At 40.3% G+C, this 17,698-nt stretch overlaps 1 long non-coding RNA gene across 1 annotated transcript in view; it reads right to left on the bottom strand.

Annotated features, from left to right (window-relative positions):
* The window catches only part of LOC103907477, a 215,959-nt gene extending 199,486 nt beyond the window's left edge, over positions 1–16,473 (bottom strand). The window contains exons 1-2 of the long non-coding RNA XR_658095.2: positions 16,401–16,473; positions 8,543–8,618 (exon numbers count right to left, since the gene is read on the bottom strand). This is a non-coding gene — a long non-coding RNA (uncharacterized LOC103907477). The remainder of the gene's footprint in view (positions 1–8,542; positions 8,619–16,400) is intronic.
* Between the last annotated feature and the right edge of the window lie 1,225 nt (positions 16,474–17,698).

Below are 17,698 nucleotides of genomic sequence, written 5' to 3'. Positions count from 1 at the left end.
GGGTTGTACTAATATCTGAAGATTTTCTTCAGTGCAGTTCTAGACCCACATGTGTCAGCACATAGGTGTGAGACCACCGCAGTATAACAAAGACTGGTAAAGTGAACAGGAGTTTGTAATGGCAAACAAATGTCTTCTTGAATGGCAAGCGTGATCAGAATAAGGGCAGATGTAGCCGTAAAGAGCAGTATTTTCTAAACCACATGAACAGACACAAAAAGAGGCTAAGTAGTAATGTGTCAATTTGTGACACTGGAAGAAACAGCAAACAGTATAATTTCTGGGGTGATTTTCACAAGGCCAAGAGGCACCGGAACAATTCAATAGCACCGAAACCCTGACAAAAGTAAAAAGCATAATCCTTTCCTTCCTGCAGGATTGAAATAATTACGAGGAATCAAAACTCTTACATTCAGGTGCCGTCCATGAGCATCAGTACCTATAAGCAAACTTGCCTATTGACTCAGGGATTTCTCACTTCTAATTGTGCTATATTTCCCATCAGGATGATACACTAATGCAATTGTATACCCTCTTGGTCACCTGATTTCTGGTCCCTCAACACCCTCCCTCTGCATTCCTCAGGCTTGTGTGATGCCCAACTGCTGGAATTTCCCTCTAGTCGTTAACTGCATCCAGGCAAAAGCTGTCATTTACACAACAAGCCTGCCCCAAAGGGTGATCATTTTATAGTTGTTTGCTTCAGGAATCCACTATCACTTGTTCTGGAAAGGTGACAGCCACTCAGACATAAGAAGGTTAGTTGTGTATTAAAACAGGGCAAGAGACATGACAAAACAGATTACCCTCCTTGCTTGAAACCCTAATGAATGGAAAAAGAAACTGAGAAGAGATGAGAATTCATCTGCCTCTGCCTCAGACTCTGATGTTCGGCAGATTTTTCCATTGATGGTCTGATCTTGCAAACTATATACACAGGAACTGTGCCACTATACCCTACCTAAATGACCCAGGACTGCAGGATCATGACCTAAACCAGTTCATATTCAGAGAGGGCATGCAGCGATCTGGCGCACAAATGCTATCATTGATGCTGGGAAATATATACCTAATTCCTTGAAAAGGTTCTGCTGCTAAGAGTCACAGGATTCTCGATTACTTATTGCCAGCCTTGAAAGAGATGAGATAACGCTCTTCCATTTTACAAAAGATTCTCATTATTCAAAATTTCCATGAGAACATTACATGAACGAGAATTAAATTTCTAAGGAAGCATTATGAGGACAACTCAAAAAAAAAAAAAATCTGCCAGGGAAAGCAACGGGTTCAAAAAAATTTTGTTAATGCAGGTTCTGACTCAGAGGTGCCTTCAGTTATTACTGACACCAAAACATCTTGCAAAGCCAAATACTTTTCCAATGGCCTTTAACGGCACAGGCCGATCTGCCAAGTGCTCACTCTCTCCAATCCAGCTATCTTGCTGCCAGCTCCTGCAGGCTCCTAAAGGAGAGAGGTATAAGAGAAGGAAGCAAGGAGCAAGAACTAGGTCCTTTTAAACCAAAATGCTATAGGATGATCACACACACACACACACAGAGAACAAAAGATGCTGGAGAAATTCTTTTGCAATGAGGAAATACAGGACTGTTAAAATACGTATTTGAAGGACAGCGTTCCCTGTCAGACTTCTGAAGGCCCTGCAGAGCGTGCACTGGCACCAAAGCCACAGACATGTCAGCAGCGGAGCTCTGTAGATGATTTATTTTTATAAATAAATAAATAAAACAAATATTCTGCTCTCTCTCGTGCCAGTGGAAACTGTTGAAAACAACAGACCAGTTTTGACACAATTGAGATTAAAATCTCTTCTAATCTATTATCTAGATGCAGGGACAATGACGGGAAAGAGGGCAATAAGAAGAACCAGATCCTCTATAGTAAAATTCAGAGCTAGACCACTTACACTAATGAAGAAAACAGACCAGAAAGTTTGGGTAACTTACATTCATCAGACTGCCCTACATCAGACTCTGGAATTTGAAATGATTCAGTGAGAGTGTCCTCAGGGACACTGATGTAAATATAGAATAACCACAATGCCTTTCTGTGGAGTCCCTCCCATTATACATTGGTTTAGCTGAAGAACTTCATTTCGGATTGGACAAAATAAAACTACCAAGGCTTGGAAAAGGCCAGGTCTATGTTGCCTTTTTTCCTTTTGTAGCTTATCTGATTACATCTCCAGTCTAAGATAACTTTCCTTGCTCAATAAGATTTAGCCTTTCTTTTATCTTGAAGTAGACCAGCAAACGCTTTGATAAATGGAGTGAAAGATTTTCCACTTTCACCGTGACATCTTCAGGTGCTGAAGTGCTGAAGTATTTTACAACTTACTAAAGTAGTTCTACTCAGGGAATCAATGCTAATATTCCCATGCCGTTTTAATATGAGTGAATCGCAACCCCTACTCCTTTATATACTAAAGCAACCACACAGTGGAGAGCCATTTTCCTATCTTCATCTATTGTGGCCACTATTCTGCAAAAACAAGAGCTGCCATCTATGAAAAAAGTCAAGATTCTACCCATTTGTACACGACAACTGAAGCCCTTAAAGTACAGACCTACAACAACAAACAAACAAAGCCCCACACAACCCCTCCACCTCCCAAAAAACCCAAACCTTAAACATTTGCAAGAAAACAAAAAAAGCACGAAGGACTTAATTGTCAATCATTCCCAGCTCTTTTATTGTGCAAAGTTGTGAATGGGATTGATTAAAACCAACCTGAGAACTAACAAAATTTTCAGGCTGGCCAACTGCATTTTGAGATTTGCCGTTTCATTAAGTGAAAATATCTTTCAAGAATGTTTACATGAAAATTCAGAAAACAAAGACAATCACAAAGCTCCCAATCTCCTGAGACATTTACCTTTTTGTAGCAAGCTTTACTGCCCCCCCCCCCTTACATATTTGCTCTGATCATCAATCCTATTTGCAACTTTCAACTGTCTCCACGATCTGTGTCAGAGGGCTTTGTATCAGGCAATACCTGGAGTGTCTCCATTCATCCAAATTTTAAAAACCGGCAGCTGAAACAAATCAGCATTAGTGCACCGACTGGAAAGAAACCACGCAGACTCACAGCCACTGAAAATCTGCCCTCGGTGTCTATACGACTCCCTCCCCTGTCCTTCTCTAAAAAAAGAAGGGTCAAAGCAAAATGCTGGCAGCCCAGTGAAATCTTTGAAGAGACAGTATGGTTTCAGTTATGAGAGGATGGAAAAATGAGAACCCTGGGGATCTTTCGGGAACATTAAGCTTTATTAATCAGGAATGTATTAGCCACATACCAACATTCCCAAACGGTACACTGAATCAGAGAAACGCCAGGGAGCAACAGAACCCATCCAGCCTGGTCTTTGGCCTTACAGCAAGTCCTAGCATGCCCTGAGAGATGGTTTTCCAAGCCATTCCTTAAAAAAGAAACCTCCCCTGCTTCCACAGTACCTACAGGTTGTGCATCCCAGTGCTTTACAACCGATACAGTCAGAACATGGTTCTTAATATGTAACTTGGTAATTTTCACTGCTCATTGAACTGATTTCTTTAGGTCTTTCTCCCAGTGGATATGAAGAACAATTAATCACTGTGCTCCTGATTATAACTTTTCACTCGCTAGAATATTTTTTTCATATTCTCCTTAACATACAACAAAAGCAACACTTTCAGAAGCATATAATGCCACGTAGGGCTCCTACGTATCCCTCTTGCCCCTGGGCCAGATAACAATCAACCAGTTTCTGCTTTCTCAACAATTTTAACACTAGGACAATTTCTGCCTTGACAAACATTTTTGACCTCTCCACATTTCCACTGGGGTTCCACAGGTAGAAATCAGGGCAGAATTTATCCCTGTGAGCTTCTGGATTAATGCCTTGGTATAGGAAGGGGAAAAGGCAAAATTAATTCTCTTTGTTAGTGCTAACACAATTCCTCAGTGACAGTCAGCCCCAAGACATTGATCTTTGTTCAAAGGAAGCACACTTCCATAGTCATTTCACATTTGTACACGTCTTCTCCAGTGTAGCTTCTACAAGCCAGTATCTTCTGCATTAAAAAAAAAAAACCAAAAAAAACCAAAACAAACCCGGCCTAAACTATTGAGGGTTTACATTTTGTCAGAGGAATAGGAACTGGGAATTTGCAGGGCTCAACAAAGCCCATCTTAGACATGAAATTCTAGTTAAAACAGCAAGTTACAAGAGGGAAGGACATATCCCATATCCATCAGGAACCGCGAGGATTCTTGCGCTGTAAAGAACACAGTAGGGTAGCCTGTTTGTTGCTTCAAAACTCTTCCTTCATTTAAAAGCACTACTGTGATGGACGAAGCCCTTCTCAGCCCTGACATCCTGACGCTACACATGCAGCACGCACTCTGGGATGCCAGCTTACTGTGTCACACTGGCTTGGGCTCTGCCTGTTCCTTTCCTTATGCCTGCAAGCTCAATTGAACTTATGAAAATTCAGACTGTCTTCTGTCTGTTTCATACATCGCCAGCAAACAATCACTAGACAAAATGAATTTGCTTTCTGTAATTTGGAGGCTACACAAATGTGTCTGCTGTATAATACAAAAAAGGGGAATAAAGTTTGGTATGCAAGGTTAATTCAGCATGTAGGAAAGTAGCAGAGAAACAGACGGAGAGAGAACACGAACAATAAAATACTCAACGGTGGGGAGAGTGACATGAGAAATACTTCTGTAAAACGGAGTTGGCCTTGATACCTTTGAATGATGGAATTAAACAAAGGCACAAGTGAGTTGTGAAAGATCACCCCCATGTGTGGCTGTATCTCCATCCCTCGTGATTTGTCTACACAATATACTTATTAATACTAACAATGGTTACTATTTCTCCTCTAAGAGCTTTGCAAACACAAACTCAATAATGTTCACAGAGCTGTATCAGTTTGAACTAGATTTAAAAAGTGATCTGCTGAACAAGGCACAGCGAGGTTAAATGACTTGTCCAATGCCACTCACTGAGCCAGCATCCGTCAAGATTAGAGCACCGGATCTCTTGGTCAGTAATCAGATCACAAGGCTGCATAAGGCTGAAACCTTGAAAAAATCTCTCTTTTTAACAAAAATAATGTGTCATATACTCCTTATTGGCCTTAGCCGATGGCAATATAACTAAAACCATTGCTTTGAAAGCACATCCAGGGTGTCTCTTGTGTAGGTTTTCAGGTTGTGTGAACAGAATCTTTTTCTTTCCCATACAATATGCTTTCACTGTCCCCTTCTAAAATCAAGTAGACGCTGAATGAGAGCAGAGGTAGTTCCTCATACTAGACTTAATCCTATTTGGGGTTAGTTGCAAACAGCAAAGTACTTAACCACATCCTTAAAGTTAAGTATTTGAGTAGTCCCATGGACCTCAATGGATCTACTTGCCTATTAATCCACGTAACTTTAGTACATAGCAAAACATGGCCAGTGCACCCAACATAGCAAGAATCCAGCCCACAGACCTTTTCCATTAAAAGCATGCCTGCACTACATTTAGAAGGTTGTGTTTTTATGCAACTGCCTGCCAGATGTTCACGTGTTGTGAATCTGTATTTTCTTCTAATGCCATTTATCAAGTGAAGCATATTTTCGTATCGGCCGAAAATCTGGCCCACCTTATATTAATCAGCTGCTTTAGGGACATCCCTACCCTAAAGCAAGTTTTCCACCCTTCAATTAAAGAAACCCAATTCAAAAAAAAAAAACAGAAAACTACCAGAGCATGGCTTGCCTTTTCTTCTTCGTGTTTTCAGGTTAATACAGGAAAGCCAAACTGGGAAGTTCACTTTATTAAAGATCTTACAATTAGAGACACCTGATTACGGCAAACATACATAGGAAACAAAGGAAATCCTTAAAGCATACTTTCCTCTATAAAGAAGGTGCCCCATTTTTATTGTGACAAGTTACTAGTTACGTGGACACAAGGTATAGCAAGAATCACATCCTCATCTTACAGCATACACGTGCATACGTAAAAGTTCCCCCACCTTGTGCTTCTGTATTCCAGAAACAGGCTGTATGGCAAGGCTACAGAACTTAGGAGCAGCTAGAAGTTTACAGGTGGGGTATTTTTTTTTGAAAAAGCAAATGGCACAAGAAACTCAAAGATTAGAAACTTGGACCTTTACTTCATGGAATGGAAAGAAGAACTGGGCAGAACAGAACAGACTTGGGAGTCGTGACCCCACGCGCCATTCCCAGTTTGACTGCTGATTTACTCTGACCTTGAGCAAACTGCTCAACATCTCTGCCTTGATGTGCTCGCCACCCTTGATAAAACAAAACACGAGTTTTACACTTGTGCATTTATTTCTCCTCCAAAGCCTAGAGTCTCATAAAAAACTAAAAAACGCCCATTCCAGCCAGCACCACTCATCAGGCCCATATATTGCTACCTGGTATTTTGCCTTAGGGCTGTCCATGCAGGACTTACTGACCATCTGGAGCCTAAGGATTCAAAGAACTTGCTTTAATTCACTCCCCGCTCTGCTGCTGCATTTTGGAAAGAGAATTACTTCTACTTTCCAACAAAAATTCTCCCGGTTGTTCACACAAAATTGCAAGACAGCTTCGAAATTCTGTACTCACAGAATCAGAAGTGTTCCCCCACTTTTCCCCCAACACCTCCCTTGAAATTGCTGCTGGAACCAGCAAATCCATGAGTGTTTTCAACTCGGCTCACCAGTGTAATTGCAAGGTTAACCTCTGGTGGCCAGGGAAGCTGCTCATATTCAGGAATGATGAGCAGAAAATGTTAAATACCATTCACTGGCCACAGCCTGCAGTTAATACACAATATTTAAACAACACAATGGCACGGCCCTTGCCAGTAATGTAAAAACACAATGGAGTAGAGCCAGCATGGCACAATCTGCCTGCCTGAGTCATGCTTGGCGCTCCACGCTGGAAGGGGCATGCATTAGCTGCCCACAGTGTACTGTACCCTTCAGCTAGTTTAAAATAAATCATTAAAATACAATTTTAAAAAAACGCGAGAATATGGCGGGAGGGGGGGGGGGGGGGAGGGAGAGGGAGGAAAAAAGGAAAAATCATATGTAATAGTTAAAATACTTTAACACTGAAGTGCAGAAGTACCACTGTGTAAGAAGGCTCTGGATTTCATTACAGACTGCACAGTTTGATCTTAAACAAGAAAACAAACCAACTTTGCTTTGTAATATTCCACAGCTTTGTACTGTCCAACTAATCAATTTTTTTTCCTACTATCTACAAGCTCCTGGATTTTTATTCATATATTATTTCATTAAATTCAGAGTATCTGAGTCTATTGTATTTTCCAATCCTCTTTTGCGTGCCTGTTGTTCAGCCACTGAAGTTCCAAATCTTAATTATTGTCCCAAATACATTCAATAAACAGATTCTAAATAAGGCTAGATCAGACTGATGTACAATCTGACTTGCATTTATGGAATAACTATGCTCTTAGAAAGAGACTCCTTTCTTGCTGAGAGACATAAGACGTTATATTTTGACTGCTGTGTTGTGTCACAGCACAGATGAATGAAGCATTTCTGTCTTCGTCTACACCCTAAAGCAGCTGAAGCCCCCTGTGATGTCATCAGAAAGTTGTTCGGTTTTTTCTTGTATAACAGAGAAAAAATTGTTATAACATCACAAAAAGAGAATAAACTATATTTTATGCTATAAGGAATCTTCCGCTACTTGCTGTTATCTCTGCACCAAAGTGCAGAAATCCTCACTGACAATACATTCTCCTGGATTTTTATTCATATATTATTTCATTAAATTCAGAGTATCTGAGTCTATTGTATTTTCCAATCCTCTTTTGCGTGCCTGTTGTTCAGCCACTGAAGTTCCAAATCTTAATTATTGTCCCAAATACATTCAATAAACAGATTCTAAATAAGGCTAGATCAGACTGATGTACAATCTGACTTGCATTTATGGAATAACTATGCTCTTAGAAAGAGACTCCTTTCTTGCTGAGAGACATAAGACGTTATATTTTGACTGCTGTGTTGTGTCACAGCACAGATGAATGAAGCATTTCTGTCTTCGTCTACACCCTAAAGCAGCTGAAGCCCCCTGTGATGTCATCAGAAAGTTGTTCGGTTTTTTCTTGTATAACAGAGAAAAAATTGTTATAACATCACAAAAAGAGAATAAACTATATTTTATGCTATAAGGAATCTTCCGCTACTTGCTGTTATCTCTGCACCAAAGTGCAGAAATCCTCACTGACAAAGCAACAGGAACTGTAAGTCAACAGACAGAGATGCACACTATTCCTAAGGATACTCAAAACAAAGCAGAAAAGAATGATCTATTCAGGGGTCTGAAATTAAAGATCGGCAAGATGTAAGTTCCGTTTTAATTTTTAAATAAAACATCCTTTGAACTTCTAAATCCCATTCAAGGGGACTCTGACCTTTATCCAAGACCAGCTACTGTGCTAACACTTTGGATGCATATAGAGGAAAAATACGGACAAAAGGTACCAGAAAAGCTTTTACTTACAGGAATGCAGTGCAGCTTAATCTTTTTGTTTTTAAGGTGCAGTGATTTCAGCATCTACAATGTAACTTCAGGCAGTCTGAAAAGAAACAGGTTAAAATCTCTTTCAGTTATAATTGGTATTTCAGATTTAATTAAAAATTAAACTTTCATAATGTTTCACCATCCAAAGCAATGCATTATCAGTCAAGCGTAGCCTTTTTCTTTTTTTTTTTCTTTTTTTTTTTGTTAAAAGAAGCTCTTCCCAGAGTAGGTTGCAATGAAAGAAGAAGGGGAAAAAGGCAATTGAGAGTAGCAAAATATATTTCTTCAGCAAAAGATCTCTGAATAACTTGGAAAGAAGCCTTCTGCCACTTAATTTTAAGAATCAACCCTATACTAAAAAAAAAAATAAGCATCACAATTAAAGAAGACAGAAAAACACCATCACATACCAATGACTATGAGGGGAAAAATGTTAATTTCAGCAAAACAAGGACATTGCTAGGACCAGAACATACGCATCAAAAGGGAAAATATGGTTTTACATAATGCCAGCCAACAACATTTTTTTAAAATTCTTTCTACAGCATGTAGCACTTTCAGACTGTTGCGTGGAGGAACAGAGAAAGACAAACAAGTTCAAAAAGAGGAAAGCTGTTTTTAAAGTATACAAGGCAAAAGGTCCCTTGCACCCTTTTGTTAAGGGATACAGAATAGCTACTCTATAAAACGGCAAGGTTTCTTACCGTGTAAAATAAATGTCGTTTTACTGTGCAAAACAGCTGATTAAGTGGTAGCTGTAGACATAGCATTTGAACAGATGCAAAAAAAAAAAAAAAAATTTTTTTTTCCAAAATGCAGTTGGAATGACAATAAAACTCCAGGGGTTGCACCATAAATATGAGTTTAAATGTTAGACTGGAGTTTAAAACCTGTGGTTTTAATTATATCTAATTATAAAGGCTCCAAAACCAGGAGAAATGAGAAAAACAAAAAATATTAATAATAAATTAAAACAATTTTACAATAAGTTGTCAGGATTTGGCCTCATAATAACAAACCATACAGCAATATACACAGACACATACAATGCACCAATGATTCATTAAAGGAACAAATCAAAACTCGATTAAATTTTCTTTTTAAAAGGTGACAGCAGAACTTGCCTAATTTACCCCATTCAAAGTCAAAGCTATTCTCTTCACCAGCAGCACACTGACAGAGATCTGCAAATACATCCTGAATGCGAATCTAATACTGATTTTGAATGCCCCACAGGCTGGGGGCAATTCCTAAGTGAAATTTTTTCTTTACTCTCCCATGAGTAAAAACCCAGTTCTTCAGACTTCAGCGTTATATGAGCCTTCCCGACCCATCCCCACAGATGTTTAAAAAGAAATGCACTATATCAGATGATATACTGTCACACAAACATGTTCATACACACATGTATACCACAAATGGGAATGAGCTCAGGAACTTATTTTTAGGTTTAACTTTTCCACTCTGTCAAGATCAGACGTATTAAAAAGCAGGAGGCAAAGCAGAGAGCACGGAAGGGGACAGCACAGCAAGAATTATCAGATCTTACGCAGAACCAATTCTTGAGCATTCAAGTGAAGGAACGAGAGCCTCCGACAGAGGCACTAGGACGATGCTGCCACAGGATAACCTTTATAGGCTTGGATGAAATTTTTCTTGAAGGAATCATTTGAGAAACATGGTCCTCGTGTTATCGTTTTACTCTAACTCCCGAAACGCAGATAAAAGGCTACGTTTAGAAAGGAGACATTGCTTTATTCAATAGTGCGCAGAATCGGACACACTTACACCAAATCAAGTGTAAGGTTAAACAGAAAACTTAGCATATTTATACACTCAAGTTTGCATAATTCATTAGTATGGCATATACGTCACATTGACCCTTCTTATCTACTACATTTACATATTGCTAACCTTGCAAAACTATTCTAAGCATGCACGGGGGTCCCGAGTGGTCGTCGGTGGTCGTTTGGGTAGGTGCCCCCTACTCATTCCGAGGCGGTTAACTTCAGGACGCCACTATGGATGTTATTTTTCCAAAATCTTTGTAAGCATTCTATACATCCTTAATTGCTCAAGTCCTTGTGGTTGTTATTCTAAGATAAGTTCCTGTTACAAAATTCCATCCTTGACCTCGTGAATGCTCTGCACGATAGCTAAAGCTACAATAACTAGAACATATTTACATAAGGTTATGTTTAAACCCTGCTGGTATCAATTCCCCCCTTTGGAAATCTTGACGTTGTACTAATAGTCATCTTCAAGACTTCTGTAATTTTGCATCATCATTATTTTACTATTGAACAAGGTTTTCATTAGAGCCTGCTTTATGCATCCAAAAAGAATACAAACTACTATGATAATCACTATTATTATTATTATTATTATACTCTGTATCAAACTTGTTAACCATCCAGTTAAAGTCCATCCACTAATTCTTTGAAGAATCTGATTCAACCAGCTGGTCCCCCTGTCTCCCTAAGGATTCTAGTACTCTGAGTTATTTCTTTCATCCTATTCAATTGCACATTTAATTCTTGGGTTACGTTCAGGATATGTATACAACAGTGTTCTTCATTAAGATGTAAATAACCACACAATCCATGTTCACAGGCTAATAATAAATCTAATGCCAACCTATTTTGCATCGTTATTTCACTGTTGGCCTGCACCTGTTTGTTTATTGCCAGTAATCCTTCATTAGTAGCGTTAGCCAAGACCTCTACTTGTGCTGTCAGGTTCTGTATGAGCCATCGGTTCTGAAAAGACATGGCCTGGGGACTAAATAAAGATTCTAATGCCCACCCCACCTTGACAGAAGTAGATGGTTCTTGCCATGGATCTTCAGAATTTCTCTTAACTTTACTCCATAATAGGGGAGTTAGTGGATTAATCCTCCATGAAGTTAATATTCCCAAAGTTATCTGGTGAGTTAGACTTTGAACTGGGAGTCGATTGGTCCATGTACCATCACTGAGCACCCAGACTGAATATCCGGGTGCAGGTATTGTAATGGTATTACACTGTATGTCTTGATGCGTCCTCATCGATGAACTGATTGAATAATTTCTACAACATCATCCAACAGTCAAAGCCATATGAGGTATGCTTGATATAACGCCGGGATAAGAACAGTTGAATATTCCAATTCTGCTTTATCAATCCCCTATCAAGTCGGCCTATTCCTTTGTAATTAGTCAATTCTGACTTATTGGCGTTTTGTTCCCCTATCCATTCAAAGCACCAAAAGGTTGGTTTCATATAATGCCAATTATCAGCTTTGGGACCTTTCCATACAGGCTTGTAATAATTTTCCTTTAAAATATCACATTTATTAGTCATCCAATTTTGACTAATCTCTTGGACTTGTTCATGGGATTGAGTAATATCAGAAATACACAGACTCATACCTGGTAGGCCGCCCATAAGAGACACCTTTTTCCCTGTACATAGTTCATTTCGGTTATCACCTTCACTACTGCATGTCCTTCACCAGCTCTGGTCTGATTTCAGTTAATTACTATAGTATCAGCGTTGTAACTTGACCATGTCATTCTGCCCCAATGAGTGCCATTTTTTATAAAATGAATGGCTCCAGCTTTTTCTAAAGTAGTCAGGATCTGACTCAAGTTTTGTAATGTTTGTAAGTCTGGCACTAGGATCCCCCATTCAACTGGATTTTTACTTGATTTTGGGAGCAGGAGACAAGCAGTAGTACTAGTGGTGTTACGCAATTTACCAAATCCTTGGAGTAGTTTCAATATCAAATTTTCTTCTATCGGGCTAGCTATTGTTGCTAAACTAAGTGTTCCCCAAAGAATCAAAATTTTGGTCTCCATAATGCCACAAGAGCCAGAAACTAAACGCATATTATAATAAATAATACTGTCCCTTGTGGACAATCTAACTCTGTATAAGAGGGTCCTTGTTCCCAAGTACAATTCATTAAGTCTCTCTTTTGATCTTAATTTGTAGGGGGTTATCTGCTTGGGGCACCACTGTCCACTTATCTCCTGCTGCCGCCTTCTTGATCCTCATGTAATGGATCCAGGGTTCGACTCCCTCAAGCTTCACAGCGGTGTATGTGGTTAACAGAATCTGGAAGGATCCTTTCCATCTTTCTTTCAAAGGTTCATTGCTCCACATCTGTAGGTAGACATAATCTCCGGGTTGGAAGGGATGAACCGGTGAGTCGAGTCCTACGGGTGCCCTCAACTGCAGAAACCTGTCAAGAGAGTGCAATACTTTCCCTAAAGATATTAAATATTCCTTAATGTTTTGATTTCCAATTATTGTTACAGTCAGTGGCTCAGTATTGCTTACCATATAAGGTTTTCCATACACAATTTCAAAAGGACTGACTTTTTGCTTCGACTTTGGTGTTATCCTTATTCTTAATAATGCTAAAGGTAGGGCATCCACCCACCTCATCTTTGCTTCTTGACAAATTTTGCTAATATGCCTTTTTTAAGGTTTGGTTCATTCTTTCCACTTTTCCACTGGATTGTGGTCTCCAAGGGGTATGTAGATCCCATTTTATGCCTAACTCCTTTACTAACTCTTGTACTACTTTTGCTATGAAATGAGGCCCTCTGCCTGATGATATTCCTAAAGGTACGCCAAATCTCGAGATAATTTCTTTCAACAAAACCTTCACTACTTCTTTCACTTGGTTGGTACGACATGGAAAGGCCTCAGGCCAACCTGAGAACGTATCTACAAGTACTAACAAGTACCTGTACCCATTTTGCCATGGTAATTCTGGAAAATCTATTTGCCAATAGTCTCCTGGGGTATTTCCTTTCTTCACATCTCCAGGCGGCAGCCTTGATTGTATCTTTGGATTGTTCTTTAGACACAGTTCACATTTCCTAATGATACTTTTAGCTGTTCCTAACATTCCAACTCCAAGAATATTGGGTTTTAGTAAATCCACTAGGGCTTCTGCTCCTACATGCGTTTGTTGGTGCACCCTCTGCATGATTTCCTTCATTACTATTGCCATCACAATGAGTCGCTTGTCTGGGGTCATCCACCATCCACTTTCCGTTTTAATTCCTTTTAATAATTCAGCTAACATTGTCTTCTGACCCATAAGAGGGGGCGGTTCCCATTTCCTGGTACTTGTCTGGCACAAAGACTAGTAGCTCAGCTATCCCTGCTGCTCTTTTCATGGCTTAATCTGCCTTTCGATTCCCAGTTACTTCAGGTTTATTTCCAAATCTATGGGCCTTGCAGTGCATAATTGCTACTTGTTTAGGTAAATTTATTACTTGTAGTAATTTTAAGGTAAGTTCCCCATACTTTATGGGGTTACCTTGTGATGATAAGAGTCCTCTCTCTCTCTGAATAGCCCCATGCGCATGCACCACACTAAAGGCATACTTAGAATCTGTCCAAATATTTACAGTTTTTCCTTTAGCAATTTCCAAGGCTCGAATCAAGGCCACCAATTCTGCCTCTTGAGCTAAGTGTTGGCTGGGAGGGATTTTGCTTCTATCTCGGAACCCGTGGTGACAATAGCGTATCCAGCTTTCCGGTATCTTTCTGTCATAAAACTGCTGCCGTCCACAAACAATTCCAGCTCAGCTGTTTCCAGTGGAGTATCCTGCAGGTCCGGTCGACTGGAATACACCTGTTCAATCATCGGTTTAGCTCCTGGCTTGAGAGGTATCTTTACTGGTTCCACGGCCTTCGCTCTTCCCAGTATTCCTGTAGCCCATACGAGAGGGTTAACGGCATTCATCACATCCTCCGGAATGGTGTTCGAACTTTCCTGTTGATCCTGATTATGATTCTGTAAAACAAACACTTGCACCTCCACGGCGTATTCCTCTGGGATATGGACACATATTTTTCCTTTTTGAAAGGTAATTTGAGCTCTTAGTTTGGTTAGCAAATCTCTTCCCAATAGAGGTAGTAGGCATTCAGGTATGTATAAAAATTCATGGGTGAAGGTCCGTTTTCCTACCTCGCACCTGAGGGGCTGGAAAAAGGGCTTCACCTCTCATTTCCCTGTCACACCAACAACCAGCATTGTAAATTTACTTAAAGGCCCTTTACAAGAATTCAAAACAGAGTATGTAGCTCCTGTATCTACCAGGAAATAACCTTTTCATTCCCCAGCTTTATTGTAACCAGAGGTTCTGCTGGGGAGTTTGAATCTACCTCCGGTCCCCGTCAATCTGAGCCCCTTCCTCTGTTTTTTTTGCTTTATTACTGCCGCCAATAGCTGTGCCTTCCTAGTGTCTTTCTTCACTTGCTATTTTTCCTGCTTCTTCTTTTCTACCTCCTCTCTGTTATTATACACTCTCCAAGCAACTTCTAGCAGATGCTCGATTGATCGGCCATTAGGCCCCTCAATTTTCCGAAGCTTTCTCCTGATATCGGGATTTGACTGCCCTACAAATAAGGTTACAAAAGTGAGGTTGTCCGATTCCCTTTCGGGATCCAAATCTGTCCACTGCCTGGCTACCTCACACAATCTTTCATAGAAAGCCGAGGGAGTCTCTTCTTTCCCTTGTACAACCTGACATAATTCAGACAAATTTTTGGGTTTTGGGATCCCATTCTTAATCCCTAACAGAATCAATTATTGATATCCTGAAATTAACAATCTCTGAGTAACATCATTTGGATCCCAAGCCAGGTCATCAGTTGGCAAAAATTCCTTCAGTCTTTCACTTCTGTGCTGTTTATGCAAACTCTCATTTTCTTCCCTAGCTTTTGCCAGCGCAGTTCTCCTTTCTTCATACACAAGAAGGGTATTCATTAGCACCTACATATCCTGCCAGTCAGGATCATGATTTTCAATTATAATCTCAACAGTCCTGGCTACCTTATCCAGGTCTTCCCTATAAGACCCTGCCATATCTTTCCAATTTTTAAGATCTGCTGTAGAAAAGGGCACTTTCACATATACTGGGGCTCCTTCTGGCCCCACAGCCTAAAGGGGGCTTGTATAATTGGTTTCTTGTCCCTCGTTCATCTAGCAATTGGACTAACAGGATCGTTACCAGCTCTACTTTCTACATCACTTTCCTCCCCATCAGATTCCAGCCAAGGGCATCTCCTCCTCCTGACTGTCTCATATTCCTTTATCACGTCCACTCATCTTTCAAGGGGCAACCAACAACTCCACATCCTCATCCTCCTCATTATCTTTAAGCTTTTTACATCTTAACCCAACACTACAGGCTGAACAACATCGTGACAACCCTTTCTGTCCTTTCTGATCTTTTTCCATTAATAACACATTCACATCTTTTCAGACTAACCCACACTTCTTCCGGATTTCAAATTGCCCCGCAACGGGAAAAACAACTGGACATATGGCACCTCATCCCATTTCTTTTCCCTTTTACAAAACAACATTAACTGCAAAATAGTATTATAATTAACAGTCCCAAGCCGCAGCCATTTTTCCCCGTTTTCCACCGGGGGCCACTGGTCATTACAGTACATAATTAATTTCTTTCATGTAAGGGGATCGCTCCCAAACTTATTCCAATTTCCCAGAATGCATCCTAACGGCGAACATTTGGTAATGCCGCCTTCTGCCGAGGGTACATTACCCATTTTGATAACACAGAACACAAGCGGAACAAACAGACTAACAAACAGACTTTTAACAATTACCAATGCTGCCAAGAGAAGTGCTCTCAACCCGACTCCCCATACTCCGGTCGTCACCGTAATAGCGTATGAGGAGATTTCCAATACTTCAAAATTTAACCTTGTTATCCCTCCGATACATACCTAATAGTGGATACGATTTACTCGGGGGAACTAAATTACCTGATTGCAATGTCTCTAAGAACTTTGGTTCGCTACTCACCCTCCAGCGGGGAGATCACGGATGGAGTCCCCGGAGAAATCCTCTGGTGCGCGCCAGAGTCCAGGCAGTGAGAGCTCCCCTCCAGCGGTACACAGCGAGTCAAGGTCTAGTCCAAATTAGAGGTCCCATCTGGGTCGCCAGAAAACAACCAATTCTTGAGCATTCAAGTGAAGGAACGAGAGCCTCCGACAGAGGCACTAGGACGATGCTGCCACAGGATAACCTTTATAGGCTTGGATGAAATTTTTCTTGAAGGAATCATTTGAGAAACATGGTCCTCGTGTTATCGTTTTACTCTAACTCCCGAAACGCAGATAAAAGGCTACGTTTAGAAAGGAGACATTGCTTTATTCAATAGTGCGCAGAATCGGACACACTTACACCAAATCAAGTGTAAGGTTAAACAGAAAACTTAGCATATTTATACACTCAAGTTTGCATAATTCATTAGTATGGCATATACGTCACATTGACCCTTCTTATCTACTACATTTACATATTGCTAACCTTGCAAAACTATTCTAAGCATGCACGGGGGTCCCAAGTGGTCGTCGGTGGTCGTTTGGGTAGGTGCCCCCTACTCATTCCGAGGCGGTTAACTTCAGGACGCCACTATGGATGTTATTTTTCCAAAATCTTTGTAAGCATTCTATACATCCTTAATTGCTCAAGTCCTTGTGGTTGTTATTCTAAGATAAGTTCCTGTTACAAAATTCCATCCTTGACCTCGTGAATGCTCTGCACGATAGCTAAATCCTTGTGGTTGGTTTTCTTAGTTCCTGTTTAAAAATTCCATCCTTGACCTCGTGAATGCTCTGCACGATAGCTAAAGCTACAACAACTAGAGCATATTTACATAAGGTTGCGTTTAAACTCTGCTGGTATCAATCATCCTTTAGACAATCTTTACATCAAATAACTATCCTTCTTTCTCCTGATTGGCATCTGGTAAGATAGACAGAGGAACAGTGGAGAAATCCAGGCAAAAAATCTTAAGTCCATCAGAAGTAGGCAACAGTACAACTGTCAGATAAGTGATAACAGCTTCATCCTCTGAACTTCCATTTCTTTCCCTTCCTAATTTACCCCTTTTCTAACATCTTCAGGACTGTAACGCCAGCTTGCTGGCAGGGAAGGAGAGGGGCAGTGGTATTCGCAATCCAAAGCTATTTCTTTTAATGAATGCAATGAAAAACTGACCTCAACTGAGAAAACAAAAAGCATTCACTGAGGGTGAAATGTATCCCTGTATAGAGAGCCAATATACAGACTGCACCACTGAAGCGCTATTCCGATGA

This window comes from Aptenodytes forsteri, unplaced genomic scaffold, assembly GCF_000699145.1.
Source record: "Aptenodytes forsteri isolate BGI_AS27 unplaced genomic scaffold, ASM69914v1 Scaffold61, whole genome shotgun sequence".
Lineage (NCBI taxonomy): Eukaryota > Metazoa > Chordata > Aves > Sphenisciformes > Spheniscidae > Aptenodytes > Aptenodytes forsteri.
This window is presented reverse-complemented; position numbering and strand designations above follow the sequence as displayed.